The following is a 23791-nucleotide window of genomic DNA, read 5'->3' as shown; positions in this document are numbered from 1 at the left end:
TCCTGCTGCTTCCCAGCCTAGTGAAGAAGTGAGATGTGAATGGTATATTACGGACTTACCATCGAACTTGGCAATCTTCGTGGATAGGGCAAATAAGACAACCTTAGTTGAAAACTTGACAGAGGCGATAGCAGTAGAGAAACACGTAGTAGCCCTGGAAAAAAGATCTGTGATAGAGGAACGCAAATCTAAGAAAGTCTCCTACAAGGAAGACCCCAAGAAAAAACAATAGAAAGATCCTTTCGATTTGGAAGGATTACAAAAAGTGTTAAAAACCATGTCCAATGAGATGATTGACATAAAAAAACAAGTAGCAGAAACTTCTTCGAGAAAGCCCTACAGAGCTTTTAAAAGAAATCCTTTAATGGAGGTGAAACCTCCCAACGCTATCTCAAACGTCGAATCCGAAGAATAAGAAGAAGAAGAGAATACCACTGAAGGGAATACTGATGACGAAGAAGTTGTGGAACTACAAGGAATGTGGGATTTCATCCTCCCACAAGAAGAAGATCAAGAAGCATTTCCGGTTAGCACACGAAGCAAAAATCAACTTGATCCTCCCCAAACTACCCCTAAGCAGAAGGGCACAAGCCCTATAGCAAAAGATAAAGTCGCAACAAAGAAAACAACCGCTAAAGCGACTCAATCTAGCCCAGTCCAATCAGATCAAACACCTCCATCAAGAACACTGATTGTGTCAGATGAAATGGAGTACAACATTATTGATGACATGAAAAAGACTAGGGCTAATATCACTCTTTATGAGTTGAGAAAATTGAAGCATCAATAGAAAATAATGATGAAAGAATTACATGCCGTGCCTACTACATCTTTGCCTATAGCTGTAGCTTCCCACAACACAGGAAGACTTCCAACCAACACGATCAATAAGGTTGACCCAAATGACATCGCCTTGATTGGAGGAAGATCAAGGTCTCACACTCCCCCTTTTCTTCTCACTTATGAAATTTTCAACAAAAACGTGCACAATTGTTTGGTAGATTCTGGTGCTTCAACGAATATTTTACCCAGATCAATATGTGCCAAGTTGAATGTTCAACCGCAAAAATCCACAGTGCGCATAGTTCAGCTTGATCGATCTCAAGTCGAAGTGATTGGTGAACTTAATCAAGTGACCATAAGATTGTCGTCTAACCCGAAGGTATGTCAGGTTATTGACGTTCTAGTAGCTAATATCCCTGAATTATATGGCTTAATTCTTAGCAGGGATTGGTCCGAAAAACTCCATGGATACTTCTCAACCGACTAGTCGCACATGTGGTTACCCTACAATGGTAAACCGAATCAAATAAAGGTTGAACGAGAGTTACACCATAAGTACATAGTGACGGAATTGGAGGGAGAAAATGAAGCAATAGCATACAATAGCAGTATCATACGAAATTACTCGGTAGATTCTTTCCTTGGCAATTTCAATGCTCATACCTCACCTTAGAAAATTCAGTTTTGTCCCAAGTCAAAAAATTTTCCCAAACTGATAATTCGAAGTGTGTTAATTTTTTAGATAACCCTGTAAATACATCTTTGTTTTGGAAATTATATTTTGATGGATCTAAATCTAACGAGGGAGCAGGAGCAGGATGCATTCTGATTAGCCCAGATGGAAATAAGACCATGCTTACGTGCAGGCTTGAATTCGATTGCACAAAGCAATCGGGTTGAACGTTAAGTACCTTCAAGTCTTTGGAGACTCTGAGATTGTCGTCAAACAGGTACGTAACACCATACATTGCCTATCAGGTCATTTGAAGCACTATCAATCTTTAGTACAAGATCTGACTGCACATTTCATAGCATTCAATATTTCGTCAATCCCAAGACTCCAAAATGCGAGCGCAGACCTGTTAGCTAACGTAGCCTCTAGACTGATTCCCTCCGAAGATTTTAGTCCAGATAGATTCTCAATAGAATTAATTTTTAGACCGTCCATCTCTGACAACATTACAAACTGGAGAGTATTCAATGACGATCCAAACATTGTAAATCTCCTCACTTCTGAAGGATCCTACTCAAATCATATAATTGACGAAGACCATCATGATCACCAAATACAACAAAATAGCACTGATAATGCTATACCTAAGTCGGTGGTTAAGTTAGAAGACTTAAATGATTTGAAAAGTTGGTTTAAAAGGTCTACCAATTCTAAGCTTTATAGTTCGACTCTAAACTACGATTTAGTAAACCTAGGAACCGATGAGAAACCATAAAACGTTAATCTAGGCCACGGCCTAGCCCCTGAAGAAAAATTAGCATATATCCGTCTTTTGAGACAATACAGACATGTTTTTGCCTGGAATTACGATGAGCTGAAGACATACGCCACTTCTATCATTCAACATACTATCCCTATGATTGACAATGAAAAACATGTCCAACAGAAACTCAGAAAAATCCACCCCAATTTAGAAAATCAGATAAAAACTGAGCTAAATAAGTTATTGAGAGCCAGAATAATCTTCCCCGTTAGACATTCCAAATGGGTCTCCAATATGGTACCCGTTAGAAAGAAAAACGGAGATATTAGAATTTGTATTGATTTCCGGAATCTCAACAAAGTCTGTCAAAAAGACAATTTTCCCCTCCCACCTATGGAGCAGATATTACAGGCAGTAGCAGGCTCAGAATTAACGTCTTTTTTGGATGGATTTTCAGGATACAATCAAGTGCTGGTACATCCCGATGATTAGTTAAAAACCACATTCCGAACTAAATGGGGCACATACGCATATCGGAAGATGCCATTTGGTTTGATCAATGCCGACGCTACATTTCAGAGAGCCATGGACATCGCATTCAAAGGTTTAGTCAATAAATCTGTAGTGATTTACCTGGATGATATAACAGTGTACTCCAAGAAGCGAAGCGACCATCTCAAAGACTTGAAACAAATCTTTCAACGATGTTTAAGGTATGGGATTTCACATAACCCAAAGAAATATTTTTTCGCATTAAGTGAAGGAAAATTTCTAGGATTCATAGTGTCAAAATCTGGTATTCACATTGAACCTGACAGAATCAAAGAAATTTCTGAAATATCCATGCCTCATAACAAAAAAGCCATGCAATCTTTCCTTGGTCAAATCAATTTTGTGAAGAGATTTGTCCCAGATTTCTCACGTATTGTTTCTCCTTTGCAAAATATGATAAAAAAGAATTCAAATTTTAAATGGGGTCAAGATGAGCATGAAGCATTCAACTTGATCAAACAAGCCATCATTAACGCTCCATCTTTAGCGACCCCGAATTTTTCAGAATCTTTTATCTTATACACGTTTGCCTCAGAGAAATCTTATGCTGCGATTCTAACTCAAGCAAATCAAGAGAAAGCGGAAGCTCCAATCGCATTTTTAGCTCAAATTTACAAGGTGCTGAACTCAACTATTCAGACGTGGAGAAACAGGCATATGTTGTTTTCAAAGCGATCAAATATTTCAGACCTTTCTTACGTAAAGCCCATACTAAGGTCACAGTACCATTTCCAGCGGTAAGAAACCTTCTGATACAGAAGGATGTGGGCGAAAAAAGAGCAAATTGGATCATCGCTTTACAAGAATACAATCTTGAGATCAAACCAGCAAACATTGTAAGAGGTCAAGGCTTCTGCAAAATGTTGGTTGGAGCATCGCAAATTCCTGAGAATTCATCTCAAGAGGTACATACGTATGAGGTAAGCCTAAACGATGCAGAATCATTATATGCTAACACCATTTATTATCTTAAGAACAGGTATGCTCCATCACACCTTGATCACACCAAGAAAAGAGCTCTGAGGTTGAAAGCTAAATAATACCAGCTCATAAATGATGTTCTGTTTAAAAGGAATTACGATTCTGTGCTTCTTAGGTGTCTTGAAAAAACTGAAGCTGAAAAGGTTTTGTAGGAACTCCACGATGGACCAACAAGCGAACACTATGTTGGAGATGCTACTGCACATAAAATCTTATGTGCAGGATATTATTGGCCCACACTGTTCAAAGACTCACACAGTTACGTGAGGAAATGCCAAGTCTGCCAGACTGCTGCAGGGAAACAAAAGAAACCGTCCATGCCACTACAGCCGGTAAACATCGAGCAACCATTCAGCCAGTGGGGCTTGGACATAATAGGTGAGATCTTTCTTCACTCTTCTAAGCAGCATAGGTACATCCTCATGGCAACAAATTATTTTACTAAATGGGTAGAAGCAGTTCCTCTCAAGATAGCTAATTCTGAAAACATTATTGAATTCATAGATCAATTTATAATCACTAGGTTTGGATTGCCAACGACATTAATATTTGATAATGCTTCATACTTTTCTGGAAATACAATGACTGAGTTTGCACTTAAAAGAGGGTTCAAACTGAAATATTCGGCCAACTACTATCCGCAAGGTAATGGATTGGCTGAATCAACAAACAAAAACCTGATCAGGATTATCGAAAGGACAGTCAACCAAAACCAAAAGAATTGGCACAAAACATTGGTAAATGCTTTATGGGCAGATAGAATAACGAAGAAAGCTTCAATCGGCACTTCTCCCTTTAATTTAGTTTATGGGAAGGAAGTGGTTCTTCCAACTCACTTAGTCATCCCCTCTTTGTCTTTGGTACAACATATCGACGAGGTATCTACCTCCTCCATACAACTAAGACAAATGGAAATAATTAAATTAGAAGAACGACGAGAACAAGCTAAGAAAACCCATGCTCATTACCAAGCACTGATAAAATCCTCTTTTGACTCAACCATTATGACCAGAAAATTTTTTCAGATGGGAGATTTAGTTTTGAAATGGGATAAGGCTCATGAAGAAAAGGGCAAACATACGAAATTTCAGAAACTATGGCTTGGTCCTTTTCAAATTGTAGAAGTCATAGGCCCATCGACGTTTGTGTTGCAGGATTTAGCAGGTAGAAGAGATTCTCTGCCTGTTGATGGACAATTTTTATTTGTTTTTCTCTTTCTTATAAATAAAACCACTTTTAGATGGTCACTAAAAGGGTTCATGAAAAAGACACCAATTCTCTATCAGATTTTGAGCTTTTCGCTTGTACAAGTAGCAAAATTTTTTCGAAAAATCTGATTTTTATTATTGACAGATAGAGTTAACTTTAGCCTAGACATGATACTAGTTTCAACTTCAAAAATTTGATGAAAGCAACCTTTGGTGAAAAATTGTTTTATATCAGCACAATGAAAGGTATCAATAATAAAATAAATATTCTCTGTAAAGCTGCTGTTTTCAAACTCTATTATTGTCATCCAGAGCTTTCTTAAGGAAAAACAATGACTTCCTCCCTGCTAAAGGAAATCGCATCATTCAAAGGAATAATCCGAGAAAACACTATATCTCAAAGAATAAGAGGTCTCATCACGAGCCGGCTTATCATGATCACAGATATTATAACTTGCTGACTTTGCCAATACTGTCTACCAAAACAGAGCAACGACTTAAGATTGTTGCAATCAAAAGACAAGGGGTCTCATCACGAGCCAGCTTGTTCAACAAAAGTGTAAATCAAGTGAATGACCGTGTCATAATTTGGCCACCAAACCAAGACATTGTTCTTTAGAGAATAAAAAAGGAAAAAAGTGTCAAAAAAGGGTTTTCCTCTGAAAAGTTGTAAATAACCTCAAGCAGGACAAAGGATCATTGTTGGGTAACAGGTAACCCTGTCGAGGCTATGGATGCTTGCGAGCAGCAGAGGCTCTACCTACGACAAGTGAGCATATTTTAAAAGCCGGCACGCAGAGAAGACCTTATTTTATCTTTAAAAAAACCAAGTAATGTCTGGTGTGAATACAAGAACTAAGCCTGAGGAAACAAATGATTGGAATATGAAAAGGTTGAGACGAAGTATCAGTGATAGGATAAGGCGTAATATACTCTATCTGTCCATAACAAAATTTAGACATATGAAAATTTTTCTGCTTCGGAAGTTAGAATTCAATAGAAAAACAGAGATAATTGGTTCTTCACAGTGAATCGCCATTGTTGTGGTCACCAACAACCCCCCCTCTTTGATTGGTATTAGCAATAACACCAAGCAAGTGGGGACCCTTAACAAAAATCCAAAAGAAAAACATTTTATCAAAATTTTTGTATTTTGACTCCCTAAAGCTATATCGCATCGCGAGAATAGAGTGAGACATTTTCCCATGCGCATAATAAGCTGTGAAGAAGCGACGTGAAATTCATTGCATCGCTTATATTGTGAAGCTCTCTTAAATAAAAATCTTAAGGAATTGCCGACGGCCGATATGCGACGTCGCATATCGCAACATCGCATAAGCAACACACAATGATTGGATGATTAAGTGCGATCTACGATATTGCGATCTGCGATTTGCGATCTGCGATTTGCGATTTGCGATAACACATCTTAAACGACGCAATCCTCGACACTGCGATGCGAGTCGCAGAAACACTCATCGCAAAATTTCCTCGACACAGTGTTCAAGGAAAGCTATCTGCAAACCAAAATTGGGCGCGCGCCTTAAAAGAATTTAATGATTGTACACCAAAGTATCCGAGAAGGATTGTGTTGTGTTTTTCGAAGAGTCAGTTCATTATGAGTGTCATGATTATGCATTCATTAGAGCTAAAGCTTTCATGTCAATCTTTTCGTCATTACTCTTTTCCTTTGAGTAAACTGTAAGACAGCAACTAATATAAATCAATGTGCAGGAAACATCTAAGGAAAAGGGGAAAGCGTCAATACTCGGAGAACAGAGAAGAGATGCCTTCGCAAATGGATGCCGCATGCAGCAGGACCACGGATTCCAGAGTATCACTCAACAGATACTGATGGAAATAGACTATCCAAGACTCAGAGTCAAAGGCGCACAAAAGCAACATGTTTACAAAAGCTCCTGAAGCTTAGACTGGGTAAAGCAAAAAAGAAAAACGCTAAAGAGGGAAAACGCACCAGAAAAGCCTGGAACAAAGAATGGAAGCAGTTTTCAATACAGAAAATTGTTCAGAGAGAAAAGTCCCTAACTTGTTCAGTCATTTGCAAGGCCGGAAACCGAAATAGCAACAACACAATCAGTTTGAGAGAAATTTGGGTTATTACCAAGTATAAACACAATGAATACACCAAGCCAGAGGAAAATATCTTCCAGTTTGTCAGAAGGCGGTGCCAGCTCTTGTTATTTCTATTTTCTTAACTCAAACGAAAGGAGAAGACAACGAGCCGACTCTTCCCAGGCGAATGTTGCATTGCTTACAGCACGAAGGAGCAAATACAGAAACGGTTAGAAATTAGATTCAATTTTTAGAAATAAATTTGCTTTAGTAGAAGGGCGGTCATTTTAAACCGTGTCCTAAATTTATGTAATTAAGATTAATTGGTTAGCAGTATTTAAACCCTTCTCAAGCATTTGGAGAAGGGTCCGGAAATTTGTCAAAAAACTTGTCCTCAGAACATGCACTTTTGCACCCTCGGAGGGGGTTTTTGGTGAATGGATGGATCAAGATTTATTAATGTTTGCATTTAATGTCTGCTACTGATGTTGCACTTTTGTACTCTTAGTAGATGTTAGAACAAGTAGGGATAAATCGTTATTGCTTGAAGCTTATGAGTGAAACCAGTCATAAATGATACTTTTATCTCTTGACCAATTTCTGCTTATATTCTTAAATTGATATGCAGTTTTCAGTTGTTTATATGTTAATGCATGAATGTGTGGGTTACCATTTGGCACTTCTGTACGGTGGAGTCATTTATTTGTGTTTGATATATGAATAGCTTATTATGCGATATGTTGTTCACAACTGTTTTGCCTAACTTTTTATGTAGAATGGTTTATCTTAATTGATTTCTATTCTTATGATAGCTGAATGATCTTTATTACCAGTTATTGTTCAAAATCTCTTTAGATTGCATAATAGAAGAAATACACCCCGGGTTAGCGTAGATTAGATGTGTTGTTTTTATTAGATTACAATAGCATAGAGTTAGTTTAGAAGTTTGAATTAAATTAGATTAAGATACTCCTAGATCAACACCATCCAGCTCTACACACACACACACCCCTTAGATTGGGAAACTGGTCCCATTATCCCCAGTCGGACCCGCTATACCAAACAGATAAGGAGCTTCCAACCAAGGTCCGGACCGGGTGGGTATCCCCCTTGTTGTCGACCCAATTTTCGGGGCTTCAACATCTGGGCATAACTGATGTCTGAATATTTGAAAGAGTGAATTATCCTTTATAGATCTGTACGCAGGTTCGACACATCAGAGGCATGTATACACGCTAGTTCAGTAAAACAAAACAGCATATACACTGGTTGGCCTTGATACAAAAGCGTATGCAAGCAAGTTTCTGCATATTGAAGTAGCGTACGTCTCTTGAAAAATGTTTTAGCTACTTTTGTTTATTGCTGCAGTGTTCTGGGTTCAGAATTGGAGTCTGGTCACTATTACTATTTTCTCGGTACAACATTTAGAGAAGTGACTATTTGATTCAGTTTCTTTGGTGTAAAGGAGATTGCTTGATGCAGATATACTTGATGTTTGATTGATGTTATTTATGGGTCCAGTCTGAAAATTTATGAAACATGGTCCCTGGAAGAAAAGAGAAGGTTGTAGCCTTCTGTAGCTCAGCACCTACGTACTAGTACCTCAGCTAGTACAAGAGATAAGGGGTTGTAGCTCCCTTCCAGGAGAAGCTGGAGAATGAGAGAAGGTTGTAGCATTCTGCAGGTAGCAGCCTACGTACTGGTATAAGACTGCACCAGTACAGAATCATTGTAAAAAGAAGTTTCTAATTAAAATAAGGTAGAGACGAATTGCAGCAGGTGGTTTTCACCCACATTGGGTTTCCACCTTACATCTTGGTGTTCATGTGTGTTGTGATTTGTTCTGCTTTACTATTCATGTTTACTGTTCATATGGTTAATAATGTTCTGATGCACTCATTAAGAAGCAACTAACTAACTTATAAGTTCACTAGATATACGCTTGTTGCATTACACATAGTTGTGTATACACGTGGCTTTCCTTAACTGAAGTAGAGTATATGAATATGATTTTGGAAATGAAAAAATTATATTGATTAGATAATAATGATTCACCCCCCCTCTCAGTATTATTTCCAACAATTGGTATCAGAACAGGCCCTTCAAAAGAAGCTTGATCGCTTGAAGGAAGATCTATCATCATGAGCAACTACGAGAAAGAAGCATCGATCAGGCCACCAATTTTTGATGGGAGCAACTTCGTCTATTGGAAGGTAAGAATCACAGCCTATCTTCAATCTCTTGGTACAAAAGTCTGGGATATCGTGGAAACAGGATACACATTTCCATCAACAACTCTTATAGATATGGCTAGTAAGAAGCAGTATGAAACAAATGCAAAGGATGTCAATACTCTATTAAGGAGTCTATCTCAATCAAAATTTGTCAAGGTTATGCAGCTCAAAACCGCAAAAGAAATATGGGACGATATCGTTTTGAGCTATGAAGGAGATGATCAGGTAAAACAAGCAAAACTACAAACTCTCAGAATTCAATATGAAAATATCAGAATGCACAATGATGAAAGTGTGGCTAACTATTTCCTACATATAAATGAGATTGTTAATTGTATGAAAAACTTGGGTGATGAAATAAAATAAGTTGTTTTGGTTCAAAAGGTTCTAAGATCTTTGTCTTCTAAGTTTGAATCAAAAGTTTCATCCATAGAAGAAAAACAGAATCTATAGAGCATTACCATCTCACAACTACACGGAATCCTAACCGCTTACGAAATGAGAAAAGGGGGACCATCAGACAAGAGAGAAGCCGCATTAAAAGCCTCAGGAAAAGGAGATTACAATGACTCAAGACATATGTCAGAAGAAGAGGAAGAATCAAATTTTGTCAAGAACCTTCAACAGGGTTCTGGAAGATTCAGAGGTAAGCTATCGTTCAAATGTTTTGCTTGTGGAAGAGTCGGTCACTATGCTACCATGTGTCCTCATAAAGATAAGCTTAACAAAGGTAAGGAACCAGTTATATGGAATAGAAAACAGAATGTAAGTAAGAAGAGCTATTACACACATGAAGACAGTGATGGATTTTCAAATAGTGATGAAGATGAACAAGGTAATGATTATAGACTTTTGATGGCTTTTGAAGATGATGATTTATTGGATGCTATAGATGAAGAAGGTATTTATGAAGAAATTTCTAAACTCAAAATTTGTTTAGAAGAAAAGAATATGATTATAGATACTTTGACATTCCAACTTGCTGAAAGGGAAAAACACAATGAAAAGTTAGAATGCGAAATTGTGGGACTTAGAAAAGACATTGAGAAAACAAAAGCTCTTAATCTTAAATTTGCTAAAGGATCTGAAACTTTAGATGAGATTATCAAAGTGCAGCGTTCTCCTCTAATCAAGACTAGTCTTGGGTATACTAAAGAAACATCTCAAGCACAGAAGCCATTTACCTCCAAAAGTTATCTTGAAGCAGAAAGGAGAAATAAATAGGTTGACAATCAATAGCAAAGGCACAATGAAGATCATTAGGTAAATTAAGGACAATTTACCTCAAGAATGAACAGAGATCACCAAGTAAATTGATGGCAATCTACTTCAAGGATGAATATAAGCTACAACCAACCGTAGGTAAATCATTCTCAATTTTCCTCAAGAACGAATGGCTATCGACTAGACAGAAGGTTTGATGATCACAGGAATTTCTTCAATGGCCAATGTTTCTCTTGTCATAACTTTGGACATAAAGCAGCTCAATGTGTTGCCTACAAGACCATCATGACCAGAGAAGCACGAAATCAAAGGAGTGTGACTGGAATCATGAAAAGAACCTACAATAACTTTTCTGCTCTTGAAAAAGAAATAGAATGTTCTATTTGTAACAATTTTGGTCATGAAGATTCTGAATGTAGGAGTAGGTTTCGGCAAACAAATCAAAAGGAGCAAGCTTCATTGAGCCTCAAAACATGGAGGAAGAAAGAACCACAACAAGAAAGATGTGGTATAGCCTTATATGTGGAAGGCAGGAAAACTAGTGGTACATCGACAGTGGATTCTTGGAACATATGACAGGTGATAAAGAAAAACTTCAATCATATAGTGCCTTAGAAAAGGAAAAGAAGATCTCATTTGGAAATGACACCCCTGCATTCATAAAAGGTAAAGGTTCTGTTCTTTTGAAATAAAAGGTCATAGCTGGGAATGTTATGTATGTTGATGGTTTAAAGCATAATCTATTAAGTGTCATTCAAATGTATGATCAAGGGAATGAGGTAATATTTCGATCAAATGGATGTATTGTTCATGAGCTTGATACAAGAGAAACAATGATCAAAGGCATAAGAACACCAAACAATTTATACATACTCAAGGGAGGACAACAATAATGCTATCTAAGCAAGAATGATGAACACTGGCTATGGCACAGAATATTGGGGCATCTAAGCTTCTCTCAAATAAGGAAAGCATGTAAATATCAGGTGGTTCGTGATGTCCCTGACATCAGAATTCCAGACAATAAAATATGCAAATCATGTCAGTTTGGGAAGCAAACCAGAACTAATTTCCCTGAGAAGGAAGGATCAGCTAGTAGGCCACTTGAACTTGTCCATACTGATGTATGTGGTCCATCTAGGAAAAGGTCACCTCGAGGAGAAGAATACTTTATATTGTTCATTAATGACTTTTCCAGAATGTGTTGGATAGGACTTATGAAGCATAAAGATGAAGCTTTTGAAAATTTCAAAACATTCAAAGCCCTGGTTGAAAACGAATCAGATCGCAGAATCAAATGTCTCAGGTCTGATAGAGGTGGGGAATTTACCTCGGATGAATTTTTCGATTTTTGTGAAGAACATGGAATTAGAAGGGAATTCTCTATGGCAAGGACTCCATAGCAAAATGGAGTAGTGGAAAGGATGAACAGAATGGTTCAACAAATGGCTCGTGCTATGCTAGATGAGTCTAGAACTCTCACAACCTTCTAGGGTGAAGCTGCATTTGCTGCAGTTACTATTCTCAATAAGACAAACGTCTGGGTAAACAACACTCAAACTCCTCATGAACTCTGGTATGGTAAGACTCCCACAATAAAATACTTCAAAATTTTTGGAAGCAAATGCTACATCAAAAAGATTGATGAAAACCTTGGAAAATTTGAACCTAGAGCAGATGAAGGCATTCTCCTTGGTTACTCTCCCCATAGCAAAGCATATAAGTGTTACAATAAAAGACTTGGAAAAATTGTTGAAAGTATTGATGTAGTGGTTGATGAAGAAGGAAACATTCCTAGGCAGGTAAAATCAGAAGATTTCGAAGATAATGAGGACTATCCTTCAACATCAAATCAGACTTATGATGAAGAAGAAACTCATGAGGCACCAGAAGAATAGATAAGGATAGAAGAAAAGACTCCATCCAGGTACGTTCAGAAGAATCATCTAGAAACTCAAATTTTGGGGTAGAAAGAGGCAGGTGTACAAACAAGAAGAACCATTTCAGAAGCTTCAAGCTATCTAGCATTGCTCTCCTCCACTAAACCACAAAATGTAAGTGAGGCATGCAAAGATGAATGCTGGGTCAAGGCCATGAATGAAGAACTGGAGCAGATTGAAAAGAATAACACTTGGGAGTTGGTCCCTAGACCAAAAGATAAGAATGTCATAGGGACAAAATGGATATTCAAAAACAAGCTGAATGAAAATGGAGATGTTATTAGAAACAAGGTTAAACTTGTTTGTAAAGGGTATGCGCAACAAGAAGGTATAGAATTTGAAGAAACTTTTGCAGCAATTTCCAGACTTGAGGCCATAAGAATGTTCCTTGCTCTTTCTAGCTTTCAGAAGTTCAAAGTATTTCAAATGGCCATGAAATCTGCCTTTCTGAATGGAGACATGGATGAAGAAGTGTATATTGAGCAACCAGATGGGTTTATCCTTGGAAATGATCCAAAACTTGTATGCAAACTCAAAAAGGCTATCTATGGTCTTAAACAGTCTCCAAGGGCTTGGTATTATCATTGGGATAAGTATCTCCATCAATAAGGTTTTATAAAAGGATCAACAGATAGCAATCTATATATAAAAATTGACAATGATAAGTTGCTAATACTTGTTGTATATGTTGATGATATCATCTTTGGTAGCAATGAAGAATACATGAGTCAAAACTTTGCCTTGGTGATGCAAAAATAATTTGAAATGCCCATGCTTGGTGAGCTCACATATTTTCTTGGTTTACAAGTCCAACAAAACAAAGACGACATTTTTCTATCACAAACCAAGTATCTCAAGCAGACCTTAAAGAAATATGGGATGGAGGATTCGAAGCCAGTATGTACCCCTATGGTAACAGGATGCAGCCTCAGCGCAAATGATGAATCAGCAACAGTGCCTCAACCAACCTATAGATCCATGATTGGTAGTCTGCTCTATCTAACAGGTACTCGACCAGTCATTATGCATGCAGTGGGAATAGTTGGAGGGTTTCGGGCAAATCCAAAGGAATCTCATCTTTAGGCAGTTAAGAGAATTTTCAAGTATCTTCAAGGAACTCAAAACTATGGCTTATGGTATCATAGAGGTACAGATCTCACACTTCATGCATATATGGATGCAGATTGGGCAGAAAGCGTGTATGACAGAAAAAGCACTAGTGGGGGTGCATTCTTCATGGGTCTTAGATTAGTATCTTGGTTCAGTAAGAAACATAGTTCAATTGCATTATCTACAGCTAAAGCAGAATATGTAGCTGCTACATATTGCTACACACAACTCCTTTGGATGATGCAAACATTGCAAGACATGCAAATCACTTGTACTCCACCTATCTCCATTTTGTGTGATAATACAAGTGCAATCAATATTTCAAAGAATCTCGTTATGCATTCAAAGACCAAGCACATACCTATCAAAAATCACTTTCTCCAGGAACAAGTGCTTGAACAAAAGGTTAAATTAGAGTATGTTCCCTCCAAGGAACAAGTTGCTGATATACTCACCAAACCATTGCCCAGGGAAACGTTTGAATACCTAAGACAGAAGCTAGGAGTAGTCGATGCATCATCTTGCTGTTGAAACTTGTCTGTTTCAAAGAAAAGTGGTTATACATGAGTTTCATGAGGAGGATCCGCGTACATATGCCAGTTTATGTGGTTACAGTCACGTATATGTTGGTTTGAAGACAAACAGTGGGTCACGCTCAGGATGAAAAGAGTCTGACATGGGTCTGACAAAGACCATATGGCACAGGTTCAGGGGGAGCATATATATTCTTCTAATAATGCATTGTTGGCATTATCCTAGAAGATCTTGGTTCAATATCACAGTGTTTTGATTTTAGGGGGAACAGGTGCAGAAGGAGAACATGGTTGTTGGTTTGAATGATGATTGACAGATGCTACTGATGATAGTTGTTGATAACTACCATAGTCTGGTTGTAGATATTTCATCTCTATGTCATGTATTTCTTTTCTTATCAAGGTCATGTAACGACCTACTCTGGTTTCCCCACTATGCTTGGGATGGATGATGTAATTTTCTTGTTTTATCTTGTGTAAGATTTTGGTATATCCCCACTTGTTTGTAAGATGTATGTATGTATGAGTCTTTGGTGATAGGAAGGTCGCTTATGATGTATAGAGTCATGGTCTTTCTTATAGATCATTTTTCTGCAGACCTTGCCTACAGTCAGGGGGAGCATGGACAACACAACAGAGCAGAGATTTCAGCATGTACTCAGGGGGAGCATAACCCTTTGCCCTTGATGTCAAAGGGGGAGAATGACTTTGAACAATTTGGGGTTGCCATCAAGTCCAAATGGGGAGATTGTTGGCATTATGACACAGGTTTCGCACTATGGCACAGGTGTTGTCCTTGATGGCAACTCACTCAGATGGCAGATCATAGTTCAAGCTCTCACAATGGAAGAAAAATACATATACGCAGGTTCCTCTTGACCAGATTGCGTATACACACAGGATTGATGATCAAAAGTAGCGTATGCGTATGCACACACTTTCAAGCATAGAAAAGCGAGTACATGTGGGAAATCTTATTTTTGGGTCCATGGTATTTGGACCTATGGTTTTGGACCTTGGTATTGTGTCCGAAGTATTGAACCCGGGTATTGGGTTCCTAGTATTGGTTCTTTATGGTTTTGGACCATGGTTTGAGTAAGGCCTTAGACTATAAAATGAGCAGATCATTTGGCAAAGGCATTGATTGAAGTATTGAATATCTCATGAAGAGCAAGATCTGGAATACTGGTGATTGATTTATGGTGCATAGGAGAATCTGAATCGAGGAGGAACTTGAGCGAAAGAACATGGATAAGTTCTATTGATGGGTTAAAACTCAAGTCTAGAATAGTAGTATCTTTGTGTGATTTTGATCTATTATATTTGGCGCATGACTTGATCTATAAATCTAATAATCTAGATATAACTGATGTCTGAATATTTGAAAGAGTGAATTATCTTTTATAGATTTGTATGCAAGTTCGACACATCAGAGGCGCATATACACGTTGGTTCAATAAATCAAAACAACATATACACTGGTTGGCCTTGATACAGAAGCTTATGCACACAGCTTTCTACATATTGAAGTAGCGTACGTCTCTTGAAAAATGTTTTAGTTACTTTTGTTTACTGCTGTAGTGTTCTGGGTTCAGAATTGGAGTCTGGTTACTGTTACTATTTTCTAGGTATAGCATTCAGAGAAGTGACTATTTGGTTTAGCTTGTTTGGTGTAAAGGAGATTGCTTGATGCGGATATACTTGATGTTTGATTGATGTTATTTATGGATCACTCTAAAAATTTATGAAACGTGGTCCCTAGAAGAAAAGAGAAGGTTTTAGCCTTCTGTAGGTCAGCACATACGTACTAGTACCTCAGCTAGTACAAGAGCTAAGGGGGTTGTATCTGCCTTCCAGGATAAGATGGAGAATGAGAGAAGGTTGTAGCCTTCTGCAGGTAGCAGCCTGCGTGCTGGTATAAGACTGCACCAGTACAGAATCATTGTAGAAAGATGTTTCTAATTAAAAGAAGATAGAGACGAATTGCAGCAGGTGGTTTTCACCCACATTGGGTTTCCACCTTACATCCTGGTGTTCATTTGTGTTGTGATTTGTTCTACTTTACTGCTCGTGTTTACTGTTCATATGGTTAATAATGTTCTGATGCACTCATTAAGAAGCAACTAACTGAATTATAAGTTCACTAGATATACGCTTGTTGAATTACACACAGTTGCGTATACACGCGACTTTACTTAACTAAAGTAGCGTATATGAATTTGAATTTGGAAATGAAAAAGTTATATTGATTAGATAATATTGATTCACCCCCCCTTTCAGTATTATTTTCAACATCTTCATCCTTAACTTCCTTATGCTTGTCACTAGAAATGTGAACTACAAATAACATACACCCTTTCCTGTGACTTCGCTTTGTTTTTTTAGATGTTACCATCCTAACTGACGTGGATTTCATCTTACCATATAAGAATCCTCATTCCCCATTTTCATGCAAGCACTCAATGGCCTTGTCATAGAAATCCACCTTGGTTCTATGAAGGTACAACTAATCCATGCCCAACAACATATTGTATGATCCCAATAGTAATACATTCAAATGTGGTGTGGTAGGTATAACATTCAAATAAAATGCACAAGCTCTTACCCAATGATGACCTTGCTTCTTTGTACTTGTAGAGAACTGCACTATCTAAGATTTTGCATGAAGTTCCTTATCAAACCACACTTATCCACCAAGTCAGGACTAACATAACTATAATTAGATCCAGGGTCAATCAAAATAGATATAACTTGATCAAAAATATTACCGTCCATCTCAATCATAGATTCCTAATGGACTGCCTATTTGTTATCCAATGCTACATAAATACGAGAAACGCTTTGACCAACATTCTATACCTCCTACGCACTATATATATGAGGCCTACCTCCCTTTCTTTGTGGATAATCTCTCCTGTAATGATCTTTTCCACAAGTCCAACACTTTATAGGCTTCCAACGTACATCCTTATTCTATTTTTCTATTTTAAATCCCTATCCTCTATAAGATGCATTGAACTTCTTTTATGGAGTTGTGTTCTCTTTATTACCTGTGCCCTGAGGTTTTTATTGCTTCTTGTCCCATTTTCCTTTGTTATTTGCATTACGTTTCCAGTCTACTTTAGTCTCAGATCTGTGCTTTGATTTTTCATAGCAATTATTTAGTTGTTGGATGATGTCCTCTAATGATATATGCTCATCAAAATTAATTTTTTCATTGAATGCCATTGGTAACCCACTAGTGAATCTCTGAATCTTGGCCTTCTCCTCGTTGAGGTAAGGAACATACCTCAGTAGCTCCAAGAACTTGTTAGTGTTCTTCTTTAGTTCATATAATTCCATTGCCCTATATTCAAAGTATCCTCTAATAGGTACTTCCTTTTGAATATATGCTCAAACTCATCCAAGTCAATTCTTCCTCTTATATACCTCTAAAATTCTTCACATATTCGCACCAAATGTCTGCTTTACCTTGGAGGCTGAATGTAGCTACTTTGGATTTCATGTTCTCTGAATAGTCATGCAACCTAAAGAACTTCCTCATAACAAGAAACCATGCCTCTACATCCTGTGATTTCTTCATCTCTCTATCAAATTTTGGTGGATTTTCTTTCTTAAAATCATTTGGTAAGTATCCCCTATCACTCCTCCTGCATAGATGATAATGATATGGACCATCATGTCTGTGAGAACCATAACTAGAATGGTAGTTGTGTCTATCCCTTCTCCTATCTGGATTGTCCAACAATCTGCCATCTCTGACCATGTCATCGATATCTGACCTGTGACCACCATACGACCTACTACCATATGGCCCATTATTTTTTTCCTTCTTCTCATGGATGATCCAATGTCGTCCCTGTCGCTACAAATCTGAAAAACTCTGAAGTATCACTACATTTACCTCCACTAGTTTCTCCTGTGCATGTATGATTCTATTATTATCTGCCTTACAACTCCTTATTTCTTCTTTTAAGATCCTCAATGTATCTGGAAAACTGGAATAATTCCCAACACCATACTACTCATTGGATTCATAGGGAGAGTCTTTGTAGTCTACCATCTTGCTAGCGATTTAATATTTTTCTTGCAAGCTATATCATGTAAGCTAAACCAAATTACAATAAAGAAATGTACCTTCATATACCTTGGGGAGGATACCTTGTCTGCAAGATCAAAAAATCAACGTGATGAATGTATAACATAATCACGACAACACATAGAAACATAATGCATAATCATATAACCATGCAACCATCATTCTAGCTAGGGTTCAGTCATCAATGAATGACCTTATCAACAATGCATACCATGACCTCATGCATGACAACAACCACTACATCACTGTACACTTGACCACATGCAAGCATTAACATGCATAAGCATTGCGTAGCCAATCACACACATGCATAAACACATGTAATCAAGCATAAACAACAATACTTGTAAGGAAACCTATAAGAATGATACACGTAACAAGCATACAAGAATGCAACTAAACATATGAGAATGTAAGAAAACATACAAAATGATACATGTAAGAGACATATAACAACATGTAACCAGTCATACACTCATGACTATCCACTCCACAATAAAAAAATCAACTTTGACAAGACGACATCACTATAACCATGATCAACATCATGAAAATGCAACAAGCACATGGAATGCAAGCGTAAGAGACACACATGAAACAGAAATGCATGCATGACAAACACACAACACATCTAGTCTGAGGGGTGAACCATGCTCTGATGCTACTATGTAACAACCTCCTCCCACATCTACCTAAGCAACGAGCTATTCGGGGTAAACATGCAATGAGAGGCCACTAAGATATGATTCAACCTCCTAATTTGTGTTAAGGAAGTGGAACCAATGGAACCAAACCATACAAACATTCAACACCAGCATTAGGACACTCAAGAACCAATCCAAACTTTCTTGCAACCAGCCCCTGGGTCCCACTAAAATTTTGGACCACTTGAACTCTGGACGCTCTCATGCTATGGGCATGCCAGTGTCCAAGGACCTTTAGATGCTCTCATAGGCTTGCAAACCAACATCCGGGGACTATTCTTAACAATTCTATGTTAGTGTGCCTGATATTTGAGCCACTTTTTAAGGCCCAAAGCGCAGGTCACTGCTCGATGAGGTGGTAACTCTAAAACATAATTAGTAATTACATACTTGAATTGTTGTAAAACTTGTTACCTTCACAAAAAATCTTCATCCTCAACTTCCTTACTCTTGTCACTAGAAATGTGAACTGCAAATAACATACACCCTTTCCTGTGACTTTGCTTTTCTTTCTTAGATGTTACCATCCTAACTAACGAAGATTTCTTCTTACCCTATAAGACTTTTTGTTCTCGATTGCCATCCAAGCACTCAATGGCCTTGTCATAGAAATCTACCTTGGTTCTATGAAGGTACAACCAATCCATTCCTAACAACATATTGTATGATCCTAGCGGTAATACATTCAAATGTGTTGTGGTAGGCATAACATTCAAATCAAATTCACAAGCTCTTACCCACTGATGAACTTGCTTCTTTGTACATGTAGCCAACTACACCATCCAAGATTTTGCATGTAATTCCTTAATAAAACCACACTTATCCACCAAGTCAGGACTAACATAGCTATAATTGGATCTGGGGTCAACCAAAATAGAAATAACTTGATCAAAAATCTTACCGTCCATCTCAATCAAAAATTCCTAATGGACTGCCTATTTGTTATCCAATGGTGCATAAATATGAGGAATGCTCTGACCAACATCCCCAGTAGTCTATGCCTCCTACACACTATATATATGAGGCCTACCTCGCTTGTTCTATCGATAATCTCTCCTGCAACGATCTTTGCCACAAGTACAACACTCTATAGGCTTCTAGCCTACATCTTTATTCTGTTTTTTGTATTGAAATCCCCATCCTCTATAAGATGCATTGAACTTCTTTTATGGCGCTGAGTTCTCTTTATTACCTATTCCCTTAGGTTTTTCTTGCTTCTAGTCCCATTTTCCTTTATTATTTGCATTACGTTTCTAGTCTGGTTTACTCTCGGATCTGCACTTTGATTGTTCATAGCAATGATTTAGTTGTTGGATGGCCTCCTCTAATGATCTATGCTCATCAAACTCAATTTTGTCATTGAATGCCACTGGTAACCCACTAGTGAATCTCTTAATCTTGGCTTTCTCCTCCTTGAGGTAGGGCACATACCTTAGTAACTCCAAGAACTTGTTAGTGTTCTCATCATCTGTCATAGATCCCATCTTTAGTTCATAGAATTCCTTTACCTTGTCTTCAACTCTAATAGGTACTTCCTTTTGAATAGACGCTCAAACTCATCCAAGTCAATTATTCCTCCTGTATACCTCTAAAATTCTTCACATATTTGCACCAAATGTCTGCTTTACCTTTGAGACTAAATGTAGCTACTTTTGCTTTCATGTTCTTTGAATAGTCATGCAACCCAAAGAACTTCCTCATAACAAGAAACCATGCCTCTACATCTTGTGATTGCTTCATCTCTCCTTCAAATGTTGGTGGATTTTCTTTCTTAAAATCATTTGATAAGTATCCCCTATCACTCCTCCTGCATGGATGATAATGATATTGATCATCATGTCCGTGAGAACCATAATTAGAATGGTAGTTGTGTTGATCCCTTCTCCTATCTGGAGTGTCCAAAAACCTGCCATATCTGACCGTGTCATCGATATCTGACCTGTGACCACCATAAAACCTACTACCATATGGTCCATTAGTTTTTTCCTTCTTCTCATGGCTGATCTGAAGTGGTCCTTGTCGCTATGAATATGACAAACTCTGAAGTATCATTGCATTTACCTCTACTAGTTTCTCCCGTGCATGTATGATTCTATCATTATCTGCCTTGCAACTCCTTATTTCTTCCTTTAAGATCCTCATTGTATCTAGAAAATCAGAAGAATTCCCAACACCATACTACTCATTGGATTCATAGGGAGAGTCTTTGTAATCTACCATCTTACTAGTGATTTGATATTTTTTCTTGCAATCTATATCTTGTAAGCTAAACCAAATTACAATAAACCAATGTACCTTTGTATAGCTTGGGGAGGATACCTTGTCTGCAAGATCAACAAATAAACGTGATACATGTATAAAATAATCATGACAAGATATAGAAACATATAACATAATCATATAACCATGCAACCATCATTCTACATAGGGTACAATGACCAATGAATGGCCTTATCAACAATGCATACCATGACCTCATGTATGACAACAACCATTACATCACTTCACACTTGACCACATGCACAGATTAACATGCATAAGCACTGCGTAACCAACCCACATGCATAAACACATGTAATCAAGCATAAAAGAACAATACTTGTAACAAAACCTACAAAAATGATACATGTAACCAAGCATACAAGAATGTAACTAAACATATGAGAATGTAAGAAAACATACAAAATGATACATGTAAGCGACATATAACAACATGTAACCAGTCATACACTGACAACTATCCACTCCACAATAAAAAAATCAACTTCCACAAGACGACATCACTGCAACCATGATCAACATCATGAAAATGCAAGAAACACATGGAATGCAAGCGTAAGAGTCACACATGCACCAGACATGCATGCGTGACCAACACACAACACATCTAGTTTTAGGGGTGAACCATGCTCTGATACTACTATGTAACACCCTCCTCCTACATCTACCTAAGCAACCAGCTAGTCGGCATAAACATGCGATGAGATGCCTCTATGATATGATCCGACCTCCTAATTTGTGTTAAGGAAGTGGAACCGATGGAAACACACCATGCAGACATTCAACATCAACAATAGGACACTAAGGAACTAACCCAAACTTTCTTGCAACCAGCCCCTGGGTCCCACTGAAATTTTCGACCACTTGAACTTTGGATGCTCTCATGCTATGGGCATGCGAGCGTCTAGGGATGCTCTCATAGGCCGAAAAGCCAATGTCTAGGGACTATTTTTCGCAGTGCTATGCCAGTGTGCCTAGGATTTGAGTCACTTTTTTAGGCCCAAAGCCTAGGTCACTGCCCAGAATTGAATGACATCTTTAGCATAGTAAAATAACAGAAAAATGGCAGTAAGAATGTAATTACTTGAATAAGGACTTAACTAGCCCTCTATTAGCCATGACAAGAATTTCATCAAACATATCACAAATATGTAATCTACAGGTGTAAATAACATATCTAAGCACAAGGGTCTCATACTTAGCTGAGAATCAGTAAGAAACATTGATGCCTCAACACATCAACCACCATTTCATCCATTATGTCATAGATATGTTGTTCATTCATTTACAAGTAAAAACATGATGAGAGTCATACATAGCTACTATCATGAAACATAGACACACACACACGCATATAACCAACACAATAGCCACAGAAATACCAATGAAATCACAACCATATAAACCACATATAACAAGTATAATACTCATATAATTACAAGGAGACATAACCTCATATTCATGATGCAAAATCCAACCTTAGGATGGGACTTCCACGTTCCTCCCGACCATACAATGGGTAAGCCAAATCTCTCTTCATCCATTCACCCTCATCCCACGTTTCAAGCATGAATGCGGGACCTCATAGAACACATAAATCCAAAACCATCCAAGGCTTCCAGAGGACATACACCTCAACCCATCAAGCATTGATTCCACCTCACAATTGGGCATCACAAAACCATCATCAGATTTGTCTCTATCCAAGCATTTTAGGGCTTCTAGAGCATTTGTCCAACAAAGGCTTCTAGGACTAGTAACTCAACCCACATATTTTAATGGGCTTCCAGGACTGATAAATCAACATACCAAGGGCTTCTAGAGCATTTGTCCAACCAAGGCTTCCAGGATTAGTAACTCATCCCAAGATATTACAGGGCTTCCATAGCATTTGTCCAATCAGGGCCTTCAATACTAATAACTCAACCCAAGCTAAAAAAACATGAGAACCAACCAAAACAAACAATGAAAAAAATTCACAATCACCATGGCTATCCAGGAAATGGAAAGGCTAGGAAATCGACTGTCAATCATGACCATCCTCCATGGAAATGACAGATCACAACCAACAAACCGCATGCATATTCCATCCATGCCAAAACTAGTGAGGAAAACATACATGCAACTCGTTACCTACAAGTAAAATCAGTTGTAGTTGGTGATCTTGCACATTCCTACTCTTGTTTTTCCTTCTTGCTCCAAAACTCCATGTATGCCACACCCTCCAAGAGTGCTCTATTAAAACTCTAAGTATCCAAGAGTATAAGAGAGAGAATAATGAGATAGACCAAAACTGAACTGACAAAATGTTACCAAATGATCCTCAAAAACCTTTTTATGAATGAGGCCTCTATTTTCTTCATTTTCCATTATTTTCCTTCAATTTCCTCATCACATGCAACCTATTACCTTTCACCCCTTTTCTCCTAATTTCCATTATTTTCATAAATAAATGAGCCAAAAATTCCATTTTTCCTTTCCAAAGCCTTAGCCATTTCCTTTTCCAATTTTCATAGCCATTAATAACTAAATTAAAACCCACACTCAGATGACTTGCCCAACATTCAACTTGGAATAAGTGTCCCATCAACCATGGTTATTATTTTTCCTTTATTAACTTTTATTACATGGAAT

The sequence above is a fragment of the Pinus tabuliformis genome, chromosome 4_1 (assembly GCF_031772625.1).
Source record: "Pinus tabuliformis cultivar Carrire ecotype Pingquan chromosome 4_1, CPIR1, whole genome shotgun sequence".
NCBI classification, from domain to species: domain Eukaryota; kingdom Viridiplantae; phylum Streptophyta; class Pinopsida; order Pinales; family Pinaceae; genus Pinus; species Pinus tabuliformis.
The sequence above is the reverse complement of the archived record's forward strand: the minus strand, read 5'-3'. Positions refer to the sequence as shown.